Source organism: Canis lupus, chromosome 28 (assembly GCF_003254725.2).
Source record: "Canis lupus dingo isolate Sandy chromosome 28, ASM325472v2, whole genome shotgun sequence".
NCBI lineage: Eukaryota > Metazoa > Chordata > Mammalia > Carnivora > Canidae > Canis > Canis lupus.
Genome location: NC_064270.1, coordinates 10,329,063 through 10,346,149, shown reverse-complemented (window position 1 = coordinate 10,346,149; position 17,087 = coordinate 10,329,063). Strand labels below are relative to the sequence as shown.

At 38.2% G+C, this 17,087-nt stretch overlaps 1 protein-coding gene and 1 pseudogene across 16 annotated transcripts in view; one reads left to right on the top strand and one right to left on the bottom strand.

Annotated features, from left to right (window-relative positions):
* LCOR (ligand dependent nuclear receptor corepressor) overlaps positions 1–17,087 on the bottom strand; it is a 153,203-nt gene that overhangs the window by 116,808 nt on the left and 19,308 nt on the right. The window lies entirely within an intron of this gene.
* On the top strand, positions 4,077–4,822 carry LOC112672127 (eukaryotic translation initiation factor 4E-like; annotated as a pseudogene).

Genomic DNA, 17,087 nt, shown 5'->3' with positions numbered 1-17,087 from the left:
TCTACAAACACACACACACACAACCACATCTCTTTTCAGAGCTCTTATCTTGTGTAGTTATAGGTTCTACATATGATTTATGTCCCTATTTCTCTTATTGGAGTCTAAGTGCCATGTGAACAGGAATAGTCTACTAAAATAAGTTTAAAAAGTAATTCAACCAAACCATCTAAAGGTCATCTAAATGATCTAAGAGATTGTCCCCAAAACAAAGAGGCCGTCCTTGCTTGAGAAATCCATTATAAGTCAATATACATTTATTTGACAGGGACATTTATTTTATATCAGTATCTATGAGTCATTGAATATCTACTTCCTTGTCAACCTGGCTCTCAGAATATAGGGATTCTTCTGAGTCATTGGTTTCTATGCTTATTTTGCCTGTTGATCCCTTAATTAGGTATATGTATTCTTAACTTTAATTTCTGTTGTGTGTTTTACATATGTTTCTCCTGTAATTACTAAGATACCAAATTTTAAGACATTAAACAACGTTTATAAACTACTAACAAGACAATATTTAACAGTAATAATAGCTGTAGACACAAAACTGCTTAGGGATGGGGGCTTTAGTTCAGAATGCAAACAAAGTGACATTACCACCCAAAAGCTCAAAACAGTTCTTCCATCAGCCATTAGAAATGACAAATACCGGGATCCCTGGGTGGCGCAGCGGTTTGGCGCCTGCCTTTGGCCCAGGGCGCGATCCTGGAGACCCGGGATCGAATCCCATATCAGGCTCCCGATGCATGGAGCCTGCTTCTCCCTCTGCCTGTGTCTCTGCCTCTCTCTCTCTCTGTGACTATCATAAGTAAATAAATAAAATTAAAAAAAAAAAAAAAGAAAAAGAAATGACAAATACCCACCATTTGCTTCACCATGGATGGAACTGGAGGGTATTATATGCTGAGTGAAGTCAGTCAATCGGAGAAGGACAAACATTATATAGTCTCATTCATTTGGGGAATATAAAAAATAGTGAAAGGGAATAAAGGGGAAAGGAGAGAAAATGAGTGGGAAATATCAGTGAGAGTGACAGAACATGAGAGACACCTAACTCTGGGAAATGAACAAGGGGAGGTGGGCAAGGGGTTGGGGTGACTGGGTGATGGGCACTGACGGGGGCACTTGACAGGATGAGCACTGGGTGTTATGCTATATGTTGGCATATCGAACTTGAATAAAAAAATATATACAAAAAAAAAAACACTTCTTCGAACATTCAAGTAAAAGAATGCTGACACAGAAAGAATGAAGTGCCAAAAAAAAAAAAAAAAAGTTAACAATAGGCAAGTTGGAGATGAAAAACAGCATCATGAAAGAAGGCAAATAGTATTTTGTAGAATACATTAAATAGAAGGAAAAACGTTTATAGAAATCAACTTATGCCAACTAGATAAGTACTGTACTTTAGCAAATGCCCATGGGAAATACAAAAGAAGGCCTTTGGGCAAAATTTACTTTTCTACAATCCTTTGAAGCAGTTTAAAGAAACTGCATACCAGTGTATGCTTTCTTGAAGAGTGAAGAAGTCACACTCAGAAAAACCCAGATGGTTATGCTGTGCCAATTACACACTGCAAGGCCTCCTAAAGCAGTAACACAGCAATTGAACTTTCAGAATCAATTCTGTAAGAACCAATTCTGAGCATGTGAAAATTCCTGAGTTGGAGAAAAAGGACCCAGAAGTCTTTCATTTAATAACAATCATCTCCTCCCTTCCTCCCCTATTAAAACATTATTATTACTTTCACCATTGACAATGTATCATAATCATTGCAAGATATCAACTAAAGATCAAAAGTAAATAGAAATTTCCTCAAAAATAAGAGGCTCAACCTCAACCTCACTCATACAGGAAATGCTAATAACTAAGTCTATACTGAGAGTATTTTTTACATATCAAATTTGCAAAAATCCACAAATCAGACACAATACTATATTGGTAAGAATGTGGGGATACACTCTCCTAATGGATGCTCTCCTACAATGATGAAGGGACTACAAAATTGTATCACCCATATAGAAAGGCAATTTAGCTATATCTAGCAAAATTACAAATATATTTTACCCTTTAACTCAGCAATATCACTTCTGGGAATGTATCCTACAGATACCAGCACACATACAAAATAACTTACATACAGTATCATTCACTGGAGCATGGTTAGTGACAAGTGAAAAGTGAAAACTTATGTTTGATAACCGTCTAAATATATTACAGCATATCCACACAATGGAATCCAATGCAGTTGTGAAAAAGAATGAGGATGCTTTCTATATACTGATACAGAAACATAGCTAAAATACATAAAGAAAAAAAAATACAGAACAAAGTATTTTCTATATATTGTCTATTCATTGTTGTATGTGAGAAAAAAGTAAGAAAATATTAACATCTGCTTTTATTTTTATAAAGAAACACTGAAAGAATACATAATAAAAACGGTTAGAGAAGCAAGTAAAACTGGAGTAGATGAGGCATGGTGGAAGCAATATTTGTCACTGCATACTTAATAAATGAGTTCTGAACTGAGAAAATATTTCTAAACTTAAAGTAAGGTACCACTGTCAAAAATATCTACAATGAGAGATCCCTGGGTGGCGCAGCGGTTTAGCATCTGCCTTTGGCCCAGGCCACAATCCTGGAGACCCGGGATGGAATCCCACGTCGGGCTCCCAGTGCATGGAGCCTGCTTCTCCCTCTGCCTATGTCTCTGCCTCTCTCTCTCTCTCTCTCTCTCTCTCTCTCTGTGACTATCATAAATAAAAACAAATAAATAAAAAATTTAAAAATATCTACAATGAAAATTATGGGGTGCCTGGCTAGCTCAGTCAGTAATGCATGCTACTCTTGATCTCAGGGTCATGAGTTTAAAATCCACACTGAGTGGCATACAGCTTACTTTAAATAAATAGAGAAATAATTATTTTTAAAAATTTACTGCATTCATCATTACTAGTTTAAGATAGGACATTTTCTTCCTATTTGCTTATTGTTCCTATTTCATTTGAGTGAATATGAGAGGATGATAAATACTTAAAGTGCCCGGATAAGCCCCCCAAGCTATTTTTCCAGTAATCTTAAGTTCCTTAAAATAATGAATCTTTATACAAAGGTTTTGAATGAGAATTCCAGTACCTACAGAAAATATCCACTTACTACAAATTAGAAACTAGAAGGATGTTCATAAGATCTTATTTTTTTCAAAGTCTAATCAGACTTTGGAGGTATTATCTGACTCTCTCAGTTTGCAAAAAATGAACAAGAGTTCAGAAATGCCGTTCAAGCTACTCTTAGGTTTTTGTTTAGTCTCACCAAAATACTAATTGTTTCCATCTTGCTAGCCAGTTTCCCTAAGACATATTCTTTCTTTCATCTTCAAGCTACTGGAACATATTTACTCTAGGTGCTTCACTTTAATTATTTCTACTCCTGATTCTCACATGGCACTGCACTATTTGGAAGTCAAACATGTTAAGAAATATTGTTTAGTTGTACATTAATAACAACAATGGCTTCAGCTAAACTACAACTACAGACTCTGTAGAATATAGAAGTCAATAAACATAATCAATTACAAAGTACCATCTCACATTATTATGGATACGATGAAATTTTAACAAAATATATTTTTAAATGCCAAACCCATATAATTCCAAAGGCATCCCAAAGCCCCATAAAATCCATTTAGAATGTAAAAGGTATTCACTGGGAAAACTAATGGTCAGCATTTTAAGAAGATGGGCTGAGGGACGCCTGGGTGGCTCAGCAGTTGAACATATGCCTTCAGCTCAGGGTGTGAGCCCAGGGTCCTGAGATCGAGTCCCACATCAGGCCTCCTGCAGGGAGCCTGCCTCTCTCTGTGTCTCTCATGAATAAGTAAAATTAAAAAAAAAAAAAAAAAAGAAGAAGAAGAAGAAGAATTGGAGGAGGAGGAGGAGGAAGAGCTGAGGGGCATCTGGCTGGTTCAATCAAAAGAGCATACAACTCGATCTCAGGGTCATGATTTCGAGCCCCATGTTGGGTATTGAGATTACTTAAATAAAACTTTAAAAAAAGGGATGGGAGATCGATCTAAGATGGTGACTATGGAACTGGAAACCACCCCTACTCCTAATCCCCCGCCTACAGAAGAAGAGAAAACAGAATCTAATCAGGAGGTTGCTAACCCAGAACACTATATTAAACATCCTTTACAGAACAGATGGGCACTCTGGTTTTTTAAAAATGATAAAAGCTAAACTTGGCAAGCAAACCTTCAGCTGATCTCTAAGTTTGATACTGTTGAAGACTTTTGGGCTCTGTACAACCACATCCAGTTGTCTAGTAATTTAATGCCTGGCTGTGACTACTCACTTTTTAAGGATGGTATTGAGCCTATGTGGGAAGATGAGAAAAACAAATGAGGAGGACGACGATGGCTAATTACATTGAACAAACAGCAGAGACGTAGTGACCTGGATCGCTTTTGGCTAGAGACACTGCTGTGCCTTATTGGAGAATCTTTTGATGACTACAGTGATGATGTATGTGGAGCTGTCGTTGATGTTAGAGCTAAAGGTGATAAGATAGCAATATGGACTACTAAATGTGAAAACAGAGAGGCTGTTACACATATAGGGAGAGTATACAAGGAAAGGTTAGGACTTCCTCCAAAAATAGTGATTGGTTATCAGTCCCATGCAGACACAGCTACAAAGAGTGGCTCCACTGCTAAAAATAGGTTTGTTGTTTAAGAAGACACCTTCTGAGTATTCTCACAGGAGACTGCGTCAAGCAATCGAGATTTGGGAGCTGAACCAAAGACTCTTCAAAAGCAGAGTGATTTAAATGCAGATTGCATTTAAATTTGATTTCCATCTAAATGTTGCTAAGATATAAGAGAAGTCTCATTCACCTTTGTCTTGTACCTCTGTGTTCTTTTTTTTTTTTTTTTTTTTGGCTAGAGTGTCCACTATCCCAATCAAAGAATTACAGTACACATCATCCCCAGAATCCATAAATGTGTTCCTGGCCCACTGTGTAATAGCTTAGTAGAATTACCATATAAACACATTTTGCCCATCCACAATATTCAAAAAAGAACTTCCATTTCTATACCTTACAGGAAAAAAATTCTGTTTATGTTCCATTGTATGCAGGAGCATATTTTGCTGGTTTGAAAGAGTATGATGCATACAGTTTTCTAGCAATTTTCTTTGTTTCTTTTTACAGCATTGTCTTTGCTGTACTCTTGCTGATGGCTGCTAGATTTTAATTTATTTGTTTCCCTACTTGATAACATTAGTGATTCTGATTTCAGTTTTTCATTTGTTTTGCTTTTGTTTCTTTCCTCATGTAACATCGGTGAAGGATCCAGGAATATGACACAAAGGTGGAATAAACATTAATTTTGTGCAAAAAAAAAAAAGGAGGGGGTGGGCTGAATTAAAAAATTTTATAGGTACCAAATATGGTCTATATTAGTTTTCTGGCTGCTGAACAAACTAGGTGGCTTAAAACAACAGAAATATATTCTCTCCCAGTTCTGGAGACTGACAAGGCAGCAGAAATCAAGGTGTTGGCAGGGCTATTCTCCCTCCAAACAGTCTGAAGAAGAATCCTCCTTTTTTTCTTTGTAGGTTCTGGTAGTTGCCAGCAATGCTTGGCATTCTTTGGCTTATGGCCACATAACTCCAATTTCTGCCTGTATCCAATTTTCCCACTTTCTGTAAAAAACATCAGTTATTGGATTAGGTCCCAATCTAGTATGACCTCATCTTAACTTGTTTGTAACTATAAAGACCCTATTTCTAAGCAAAGTCACATTCGAAGATACTGGGTGTTCAGACTTCCATTTTTTGCAAAACACAATTCAATTCAACATGGCCCAAATCAGTCCATTTTTTCGAAAGTAGATCTGGATTTATATACGGAATATTTACAGATTTTGCCTAACCTACTACTCATTTCCCTTTTTTAGGGAATAGCATCTGATTTTCTTTTGAAGAATCAATCAGTCCCTCCCTCAAGCCTTAAGAGAGGGCCAATCTTAAGCCTCTCTCAAAAACCGGGCACCTGTCCTTGGTCAGGTCAGAGGATCATACTCCTCTAGCCTTATGGTGACTGGTCCAGAGGTAGGCCACATGACCCAAGCTTGGTCTTCCCTCCATCGATTTGTTGCTATACAGAAAAACACATGTGGACTTTAAGAATTATGTAAGTCTAGGGGTGCCTGGGTGGCTCAGTCAGATAAATGACTGCCTTCAGCTCAGGTTGTGATTCCAGAATCCTGGGAGCACCATGGGGGGGGGGGGGGGGGTCCTGCTCAGCAGGGAGTCTGCTTCTCCCTCTCTCCTTACTTGTGCTCTGTTGCTCACTCTCCGTCAAATAAATAAATAAAATCTTTTTTAAAAATCATGTAAGTCTAGAGCTGCTACTAATCACCTTTACCATCATACCTCAAGGAAACCAAAATTGATAAAGAATGCTTAGTAAGGGACATTCCTGATACCATCAATCAAACTTCTGATTCCAGTTACAGAAGATCCTACCTATAGCTTTACCCTATGAACCTCCCAGTTCATAAACCTACAAAATGACCTTTTGACTTATAATTTCAATTGGCTTTCTGAACTTACAACAGAAAGAGTCCTGAGGGATCCCTGGGTGGCGCAGCAGTTTGGCGCCTGCCTTTGGTCCAGGGCGCGATCCTGGAGACCTGGGATCGAATCCCATGTCGGGCTCCCGGTGCATGGAGCCTGCTTCTCCCTCCTCCTGTGTCTCTGTCTCTCTCTCTCTGTGACTATCATAAATTAAAAAAAAGAAAGAAAGAAAGAAAGAAAGAAAGAAAGAAAGAAAGAAAGAAAGAAAGAAAGAGAGAGAGAGAGAGAGAAAGGAAGAAAGAAAGAAAGAAAGGAAAGGAAAGGAAAGGAAAGGAAAGGAAAGGAAAGGAAAGGAAAGGAAAGGAAAGGAAAGGAAAGGAAAGGAAAGGAAAGGAAAGGAAAGGAAAGGAAAGGAAAGGAAGAACGGAGGAAGGAAGAAGGAAGGAAGGAAGGAAGGAAGGAAGGAAGGACGGAAGGAAGAAGAAAGAAAGAAAGAAAGAAAGAAAGAAAGAAAGAAAGAAAGAAAGAAAGAAAGAAAAAGAAAGAGTCCTGATAGATATAGGTAGAACACTGCAAAGTGCCATATGATTGAAAACAGGGCCTCACTTTTTTTCAGGTTATTTTCTCAAACTTGGCAAAGAGATAGGAAGAGCCAGTAGAAAAAAAAAAAGTAGTTTGTATCCATTTTCTTTCCCAATCTATCAGGGCACCTCCCAAGATAGGTTTTAGAATCTAAAAGTTACAAACAAATTCATTCATGCTTGTTAAGGTATGAATCTGTGAGCTCCTTATAGCAAAACATAAATATAAAAAATTACATATAATATCTCAGAATTATAAAAATCTAAGCACCATTATCTAAAAACAAAGCAATAATAAAATCTTTGCCTCCTTAATGACATTCCACATCACTATCATCCCTAAAGCAATGACAGTCCTAGATCAACAAGTGATGAGAAAGTAATACTGAAATTATCTTCTCCACATCACCACTGTGAGAACATTCACAACAGTCTTGCCCTTTAATTTTTACTTATTTATGATAGTCACAGAGAGAGAGAGAGAGAGAGGCAGAGACACAGGCAGATGGAGAAGCAGGCTCCATGCACGGGGCTCCATGATCCCGGGTCTCCAGGATCACGCCCTGGGCCAAAGACAGGCGCTAAACCGCTGCGCCACCCAGGGATCCCCAGTCTTGCCCTTTAAATTGGTTTTGTCCACGTTTCATTCGTTTCTATCTCAAGCAAACTGTGTCATACACATAATATGTTAATATGTCTCCAGACTACTGGAAAAACCATCAACATCTTATTCTCATGTATAATCTAAATACTCGGGATCCCTGGGTGGCGCAGCGGTTTGGCGCCTGCCTTTGGCCCAGGGCGCGATCCTGGGGACCCGGGATCGAATCCCACATCGGGCTCCCGGTGCATGGAGCCTGCTTCTCCCTCTGCCTGTGTCTCTGCCTCTCTCTCTCTCTGTGACTATCATGAATAAATAAATAAAATCTTTAAAAAAAATAATAATAATAATAATCTAAATACTCTTTCTTCACATACAGCCCACCTCCAACTTTTACCCATTTATCTCTTAGAAACTCCTATCCCTTTTGCTAGTACTTCAGAAATTTCAAAGTAATATACACATTAACAAAAGGGAAAAAAATACATTTTGAAGTGATACAAGACAAAATTTAAAAATATGTTTCACCGGCAGCCCTGGTGGCGCAGAGGTTTAGCGCCGCCTGCAGTCCGGGGCGTGATACTGGAGACCCAGGATCAAGTCCCACATTGGGCTCCCTGCATGGAGCCTGCTTTTCTCTCTGCCTGTGTCTCTGCATCTCTCTGTCTCTAATAAATAAATAAAATCTTTTAAAAATATATATGTTTGAAAAAAAAAAAACAAAAAACAAACAAGCAAAAAATATATATATATATATATGACTTGTTAAAAGCCAGGTTTAACTAGTGTCTCCACACAATTCATGAGTATAGAAAACTAGTCCTTAATATAATACAGTGGTTCTCACTTCTCCCACCCAATCTCCTTTAAAAATCACTGTTCAAGCCATTACGGTACTACATATTGTGTCGAAAATATCTACACTCCCTCTTTCTCATACTAATTTTTTCCTTAAGTAACGTGAGTTACTAAAAATAAAACTGTCTCTTACTCAATTTCAGTCACTTATTTAGTTTGTAATATGTCAAAGTACTGTTTTCTACCTTCCCACAAATCTTTACTGAGCATCCACTATGTGCCACTCTGCCAAGTACTCAAAATATACAGAAAAATATGACATGGTGGCTGAATACAAGGGTCTCTCAAATTAGAAGAGGTACAGTTGCAGAAAGGGAAGGAGATAAAATAATATAGTAATACTTGCACACTAGAAAGAGTGACTTGTATTTTGGGATAAGAAGACTTCAGGGGGCAGCCCTGGTGGCGCAGCGGTTAAGCACTGCCTGCAGCCCAGGGTGTGATCCTGGAGACCCGGGATCGAGTCCCATGTCAGGCTCCTGCATGGAGCCTGCTTCTCCTTCTGCCTGTGTCTCTGCTTCTCTCTCTCTGTGTCTCTCGTGGATAAATAAATAAAATCTTTAAAAAAAAAAAAAAAAGAAGAAGACTTCAGGGATTAGGGATCCCTGGGTGGCGCAGCGGTTTGGCGCCTGCCTTTGGCCCAGGGCGCGATCCTGGAGACCCGGGATCGAATCCCACATCGGGCTCCCGGTGCATGGAGCCTGCTTATCCCTCTGCCTTTGTCTCTGCCTCTTTCTCTCTCTCTCTCTCTCTGTGACTATCATAAAAAAAAAAAGAAAAAGAAGACTTCAGGGATTAGAGTAGAGACTGAGCAGAATGTAGAGAACCGAGACTAAAGTAGCAGGCTGGATCAGATATCCGGGAGTGTCTTATGTGCTGGTTCAAGTAACCTTATCCTACATGTCTGTGGTTTTCAAACTTCAGTATTTCCAAGAATCATTTGAGGTATGTTAGAAATACAGATTCCCATGCCATCCCTAAGATTGGGAATCAGCAGATCTGGAGTAGGACCTCAAGTTTTACATTTTTACAAATAGGTCTGTGGTTTTGGTCAATGCTTCCAAACAATGCCTTAAGTATTTTTCTCCAGTTTTCTTTTTTTCTTTTTTTTTTAAGATTTTATTTATTTATTCATGAGACAGAGAGAGAGAGAGAGAGGCAGAGACAAAGACAGAGGGAAAAGCAGGCTCCATGCAGGGAGCCGGACATGGGACTCGATCTTGGGACTCTAGGATCACACCCTGGGCTGAAGGCAGGCGCTAAACCACTGAGCCACCCAGGGATCCTCAATTTCTCCAGTTTTCCAAGGACTCCTTGGGGTAAGAAGGAAAACGATAGAGGACTGTTCACTTTCGATTACATCAATTTTCATTGTTCTATAGGTGACGAGATCAGCTGAGAGGAAAGTATGAGGGCAAAGGGGCTAAAAGAGAGCCACTGTAATAAACTGCAGGAACTGACCAAGAATGCCCACACACAAAATCCCAGTGCTGAATGAGAGTCTAGCTGAGGCTGGACACCGTAAAGCTGTAGTAGCATCAACCTACACAGATGTTTATCCATCTCTAAAATTAAAATAATACCCACTTAGTATGATTATTCTGAGAATCAAATTACATGTAATAACAGACGTAAAACACAAAGGGATAATGGCACATTAAAATTCAAGATTTCAATGTTTTCAAGTAATAAAAAGATACAGGGAATGTTGTTGGAAATGGATGTCTCTTCTTTTTATTTCAAGAATACACTATTTAAACTCTTCAATCTACTTAAATCCTGCTTGTAGGTTGACTTGGTATCATGATCAATGATTATAATACTTTCTTAGTTTAAAGCATCGCATGAAATAGAAATGATCAAAAATATATATAAGATAAACACCCAGATGTGCAATATATATTAATATCATACTTGGAACTCAAAATGGTGATTGAAAAATTCACTAAGAAAGAATGAAAGAAGAAAATGCCTTACAGTGTTGACTCCATTTTCTCAATTTACAGCTCAGTAGTTCATCCCCATGCTGTACCCTACGTTCCTTTCTGGTACAATATTACTCCAGTTAAATCATCCTCCCCCTCCATTTCCATAAAGCCAGAGAATTTTTTACATTCTATAAACTATCTATATACTAAGCTATACATGGTCTGTTCTCCTTTCAGAAATATAATCTACCTAGAACTTAAATAGTGTTAGGACTTCTGGTAAAAATTCAACCTAAAGGGACCTTAGCAAAAAAGGGTAATTATTGGATCAAGTAGGCTTTTCAGAGTTCCCCTCATGCAGTTGGATCCACGTGCATAGCAGTACTTCTCTCTTCGTGCATCACTTTGCTTGTCTCAAAGGCTCACTGCTTCACTCACAGGCAAGCTCCCCCCACACGGTGGCTGCTTCTTGCTTGTAAGCTATTAGCTTAGCTACCCCCACAGAAAAGAGATCTCTTTCCCAAGAACTCCACCAGCCAGTTTCAAGATGGATCCCTGAAGCATTCACTCACTATGATAAATGGGCAGGCATGAGTTACATGAGTAAATCAGACTCATCCAAAACATACAGAACTCAAGAATGTTAGCAATGGGATGCCTGGGTGCTCAGTGGTTGAGTGTCTGCCTTTGGCTCAGGGCATGATCCTGGGGGAAGGGGGGGGAAGTCCAGGGATACAGTCCTGCATCAGGCTCCTTGTGGGGAAGAAAAGGTTCTGGGAGAGCAAAAACAAGATTGTTGCACAGAAGCCATAATAAAACAGAAACACAGTTCTTCCCAAAATGAAGGGAGAAAAAACTTATGGGGGAAATTAAAAACATAACTTAATAAATTCATGAGAAACACAGAGAGAGGCAGAGACATAAGCAGAGATAGAAGCAGGCTCCCTGTGAGGAGCCTGATGTGGGACTCCATCCCGGGATCACACCCTGAGCCAAAGGCAGACGCTCAACCACTGAGCCACCCAGGTGTCCCATAACTTACATGTTATGGCCATGTGAAAGCATACAGACTCGGGAGTCAGTCTCAAATTCAAACTACCTATTCTGTCACATTTGTAAATTATTTAATCATTAATCATTCTAATTATTTCTTCTTAGTATGGAAAAAAAAGACCACAACTCTTTGCAGGTTGACTATAAAAATTAAAATGAGAAAAATAGTTGTTAGGCACATAGTGTGCACTTGAGAAGTGCCTATTGCCACAAATATTCACATGAAAAAGTAAAAATTGATGCTTTCGGGCAGCCCCGGTAGCTTAGCGGTTTAGCGCCGCCTTCAGCCTGGGGCCAGATCCTGGAGACCAGGGATCCAGTCCCACGTCAGGGCTCCCTGCATGGAGCCTGCTTCTCCCTCTCCTGTGTCTCTGCCTCTCTCCCTCTCTCTCTCTCATGAATAAATAAATAAAATCTTTAAAAAAAATTTGATGCTTTCTATTTTGGCCCCGATTCTTCATCTCTCACTATATACAGTCCCTTTGTCAGGTAACTTAATAATATTCTCCCACCATGACTCTGGGGCTGAATTGTGTAACTTGCTTTAGCCAACGAGATATTAGCAGACATTATATAAGCAGTGGCTTGAAAAAGTACTTCCTCACTTCTATTTGCTTTATGCAGTTGTGCACTTCTACCATGCCATAGTAACAGCCCTACAGTACCTTGCTAAAGGTTGAGAAAAGTGGAAGAATCTAACCACCATAGTCATCCCAGCTTACATCAATCTATATCACCCAGTTTATCCCAAGTCTAAGACATGGAGCCAAGTCCAGCCAAGAGATCAGCAGAGCTTGACTAGCTCATTCACAGCTGACTACATCAGGAAGCCAGCCCATATAGCTGAACTCAATAAATAACTGAAACATCATCTTATGGTGGTAGGTCCATTAAAAGAGTAATGTTTACGCTTTCTTTTATGTTGTTAGAAAGTGATTTGAAAAAAATCACAAAATGAAGACACAAAGGAGGAATATATTCCAAACAAAAGAACAGGTAAAAACTCAGGAAAAAACCTTAAAACAGAGATAACTAATTTACCTGATAAAGGCTTCAAAGTAATGGTCATAAAGACACTCACTGAAGTTCAGTAAGAACTTCAACAAAGAGATGTACCAGATAGAAGTTACAGAGCTAAAGAATACACACAATTGAAATAAAAAACAAACTGGAAAGACTCAACAACAAACTAAATGAAGCAAAGAAATGGAAAAGTCAATCTGAAGACAAGGCAGTTGAACTTACCAGAGCAGCAAAAAGAAAGAAAAATTAAAAAGAAAGAAGTAACTTAGGGAACAAATCAAACAGACTAATATTAGCATCATAGAGCTCCCAGAAAAAGAAAGGGGCAGAAATTTTAATAGAAGAAATTATAGCTATAAACTTCCTTAACCTAGGGAGGAAATAGACATTCAGATCCAGGAAACCCAGAGAGTTCCAAATAAGAGAAACAGAAAGAGACCCACACCAAGAGGTGTTATCATTAAAATGTCAAGAGTTAAAGGCAAAAAAAAAAAAGAGAAACTATTAAAAACAAGAGAAACTCATTATGTACAAGGAAACACCCAACAGATTTTTCAGCAGAAACTTTGCAGACCAAGAGAAAGTGACGTGATATATTCAAAGTGCTGAGAAAAAAGAAAACAAAACTTCCAACCAAGAATACTGTGCCCAGCGAAGTAATCATTCAGAAGTGAAGGAGAAGGGAGCCTGGGTGGCTCAGTCAGTTAAGTGTCTGCCTTTGGCTCTGGTCATGATCCCAGGATCCTGGGATAGAGCCCCACATCAGGCTTCCCTGCTCAGCGGGGGGGGGGGGGGGGGGGGGGGGCTGCTTCTCCCTCTCCTCTGCCTGCCACTCCCCTGGCTTATGTCTCCCCCCCCACCAATAGAATCTTTTTTCAAAAAAGTGAAGGAAAGATTAAGAGTTTTTAAGACAAAGCTAAAGGAGTTCACTACTCAACCAGCCTTACAGGAATTGCTAAAGAAATTTCTTTAGGGATCCCTGGGTGACGCAGCAGTTTAGCGCCTGCCTTTGGCCCACGTCGCAATCCTGGAGACCCGGGATCGAATCCCATGTCAGGCTCCTGGTGCATGGAGCCTGCTTCTCCCTCTGCCTATTTCTCTGCCTCTCTCTCTCTCTCTCCCTGTGTGACTATCATAAATAAATAAAAATTAAAAAAAAAAAAAGAAATTTCTTTAAACTGAAAAGAGCGCCAATGAGCAACAAGAAAACATATGAAAGGATAAATCTCACTGGAAAAGTAAATATATAATAAAGGTAGTAGATTAATCATTTTTAAAACTAATATTAATATTAAAAGGCAAAACCAGTAAAAAAAAAAAACTAGGATTACAAGAACTGGTTAAGGGATAAACAAAAAATATAAAAATATGACATCAAAACAAAATGTTGGAGAGAAAGTTGAGCTTTAAAATGAGATCAAACTTAAGTTACCAACTTAAAATACTGTTATAACTTACTATATGTAAACCTCATGGTAACCACAAAGCAAAAACTTATAGTAAACACATAAAATACACAGAAAAACGAACATAAACATATCACTAAAGACAGCCCCGCATGGGGCTCCATACTCAGCACAGAATGTGTTTGAAATTCTCGCCTTCTCTCTCTACTCCTCACTCCATTCATGCACGTGCACACGCTATCTCTAAAATAAATAAAATCTTTTAAAAAAAACACTTATACGCTCAAAATAGAAACACCTAAACATATAAAGCAAATACTAACACACCTAAAGGAAAAATTAACAGCAATACAATAATGATAGGGAACTTTAATAACCCACTTACATCAATGGATAGATTATCCACACAAAATCAATAAGGAAACACTAGTATTGAGCAAACATCAGACCAGATACTTTATTTTTTTTTAAGATTTTTTAATGTATTTATTCATAGAGACACAGAGAGAGAATGAGAGGCAGAGACACAGGCAGAGGGAGAAGCAGGCTCCATGCAGAGAGCCCGACGTGGGACTCGATTCAGGGTCTCCAGGATCACGCCCTGGGCTGCAGGCAGCGCTAAACCGCTGCACCACCACTGCGCCACCAGGACTGCCCCAGACCAGATAGTTTAACAGATATTTAGAGGACATGCCATCCAAAAGCAACAAAATATACATTCTTTTCAAGTGCACATAGATCCAAGATAGATCATTTGACAGATCATTTCCCAAAATAGACCATGACACAATTCTTAATAAATTTAAGAGGACTGAAATCATATCAAGCATCTTTCCCAATCACATGGTATGATACTAGAAACTACAGAAAGAAAACTGGAAGATTCACAAATACATGGAAATTAAACAATATGCCAGAGCAACAAATGGGTCAAAGAAATCAAGAGAGAAATTTAAAAATATATGGAGATAAAATTAAAATATAAGCAACCAAAAGTTATGGGATACAGTAAAAGAAATTCTGAGAGGGAAGTTCATCGTGACAAATGCCTACTTCAAGAAACAAGAAAAGTATCAAACAATCTATTATACACTCAAGGAACTAGATAAAGAATAACAAAGCCCACAGTTACTAGAAGGAAGCAATGGATAAATTTTGATAAACATACAACCTACTAATCTTGTATCATGATGAAATAAAATATGAACAGACTGGCTACTAGGTAAGGAGATGGAATCAGTAATCGATTACCTCAATGAACAAAGTGCAAGACCACGGAGCTTCACTGGCAAATTCTACTAAACATTCAAAAAAGAACACCAATTGTCAAACTCCTCCAAAAGATAGAAAAAGAGGGAACTCTTCCAAACTCATTTTAGATCAGCACTACCCTAATAACCAAAACCAGGCAAGGATACCACAGGAAAACTACAAGCTGGGATGCCTGGGTGGCTCAGTGGTTGAGCATCTGCCTTTGGCTCAGGGCATGATCCTGGAGTCCTGGGATCGAGTCCCACATGGGACTCTTTGCATGGAGCCTGCTTACCCCTCTGCCTGTGTTTCTTCCTTTCTCTCTTGTAGTTTTCTTGTAGAAAATTACAAGTTAATCTCCCTGATGAACATAGATTGAAAAATCCTCAAAATAGTAGCAAACCAAATTCAATAATGTAGTAAAAAAAAAAAAAAACATTTACCATGATCAAGTGGGACTTATTTCAGGTTTGCAAGGGTGGCTCAACATCTACAAATCAATCAATGTAATACACTACAGTAACAAAATGAAGGTTAAAAATTATATGACCATCTCCACAGATGCAGCATTTGACAAAATTCGGCATCAATTTATGATAAAAACTCTCAACAAAGCAGATAAACTGGAAATATACCTCACCATAATAAAAGCCATATATGAGAAGCCACTTACTAATTTCATATTCAATTGTGAAAAGCTAAAAGCTTTTCTTCTAAGATCAAGAAAAAGATAAAGATGGCCACCATTACCACTTTTATTCAACATAGTATTAGAAATCCCAGTCAGAGCAATTAAGCAAGAAAAAGAAATAAAGGGCATTCAAATCAGAAAAGAAGAAATAAAATTAAAAAAAATAAAATAAAATTACCACTATTTGCAGATACCATGATATTACACAGAGACTCCTAAAGATTCCATCAAAAACCTATTAGAATAAATGAATCTGGAAAGGTTGCAGGATACAAATATGCAAAATCTGTTTCATTTGTATACATAACTAATAAACTACCAAAAAGAAATGAAGAAAACAATCCCATTTCCAACTGCACCAGAAAGAATAAAATACTTAGCAATAAATTTAACCAAGATGATGAAATATTGAAGAAAACAAGAAACAGTTTCTTTCTTTTATTAATGAAAGAAACTGAAGAAGACACAGATAAATAGAAAGATAGTCTGTGCTCCTGACTGGAAAAAACACTATTGTTAAAATGTCCACACTACCCAAGTCAACATACAGATCCAAAGCAATCCTTACCAATATTCCAATGCATTTTTTACAGAAACAGAAGAATGCTAAAATTTGTATGGAACTATAAAAGACCTTGAAGAGCCAAAACAATCTTAAGAACACAGCTGGAGACATCATGCTCCTTGATTTCAAACTGCACTACAAAGCTATTAGGGATTAAAACAGTATTGTATCAGCATATAAACAGACACAAAGATCAGAGAAACAAAACAGCCCAGAAATAAACCCATGCATATATGATCAATTAATTCATGGCAAAGGAGCCAAGAATATACAATGGGGAGAGGACATTTTCTTCAATAAATAGTGCTAGAAAAACTAGACAGCCGTATGTATAAAATGAAACTCCCACACCATACACAAAAATCAACTCAAAATGGATTAAAGACTTAAACATAAGATCTGAACCATAAAACTCCTAAAACTAAACAAAGGCAATAAGTTCCTTGACATCAGTCTTGGCAAATGATTTTTTAAATCTGACACCAACAACAAAAGCAACAAAAGCAACAAGTTGGACTACACTAAACCAAAAAAGCCTCATA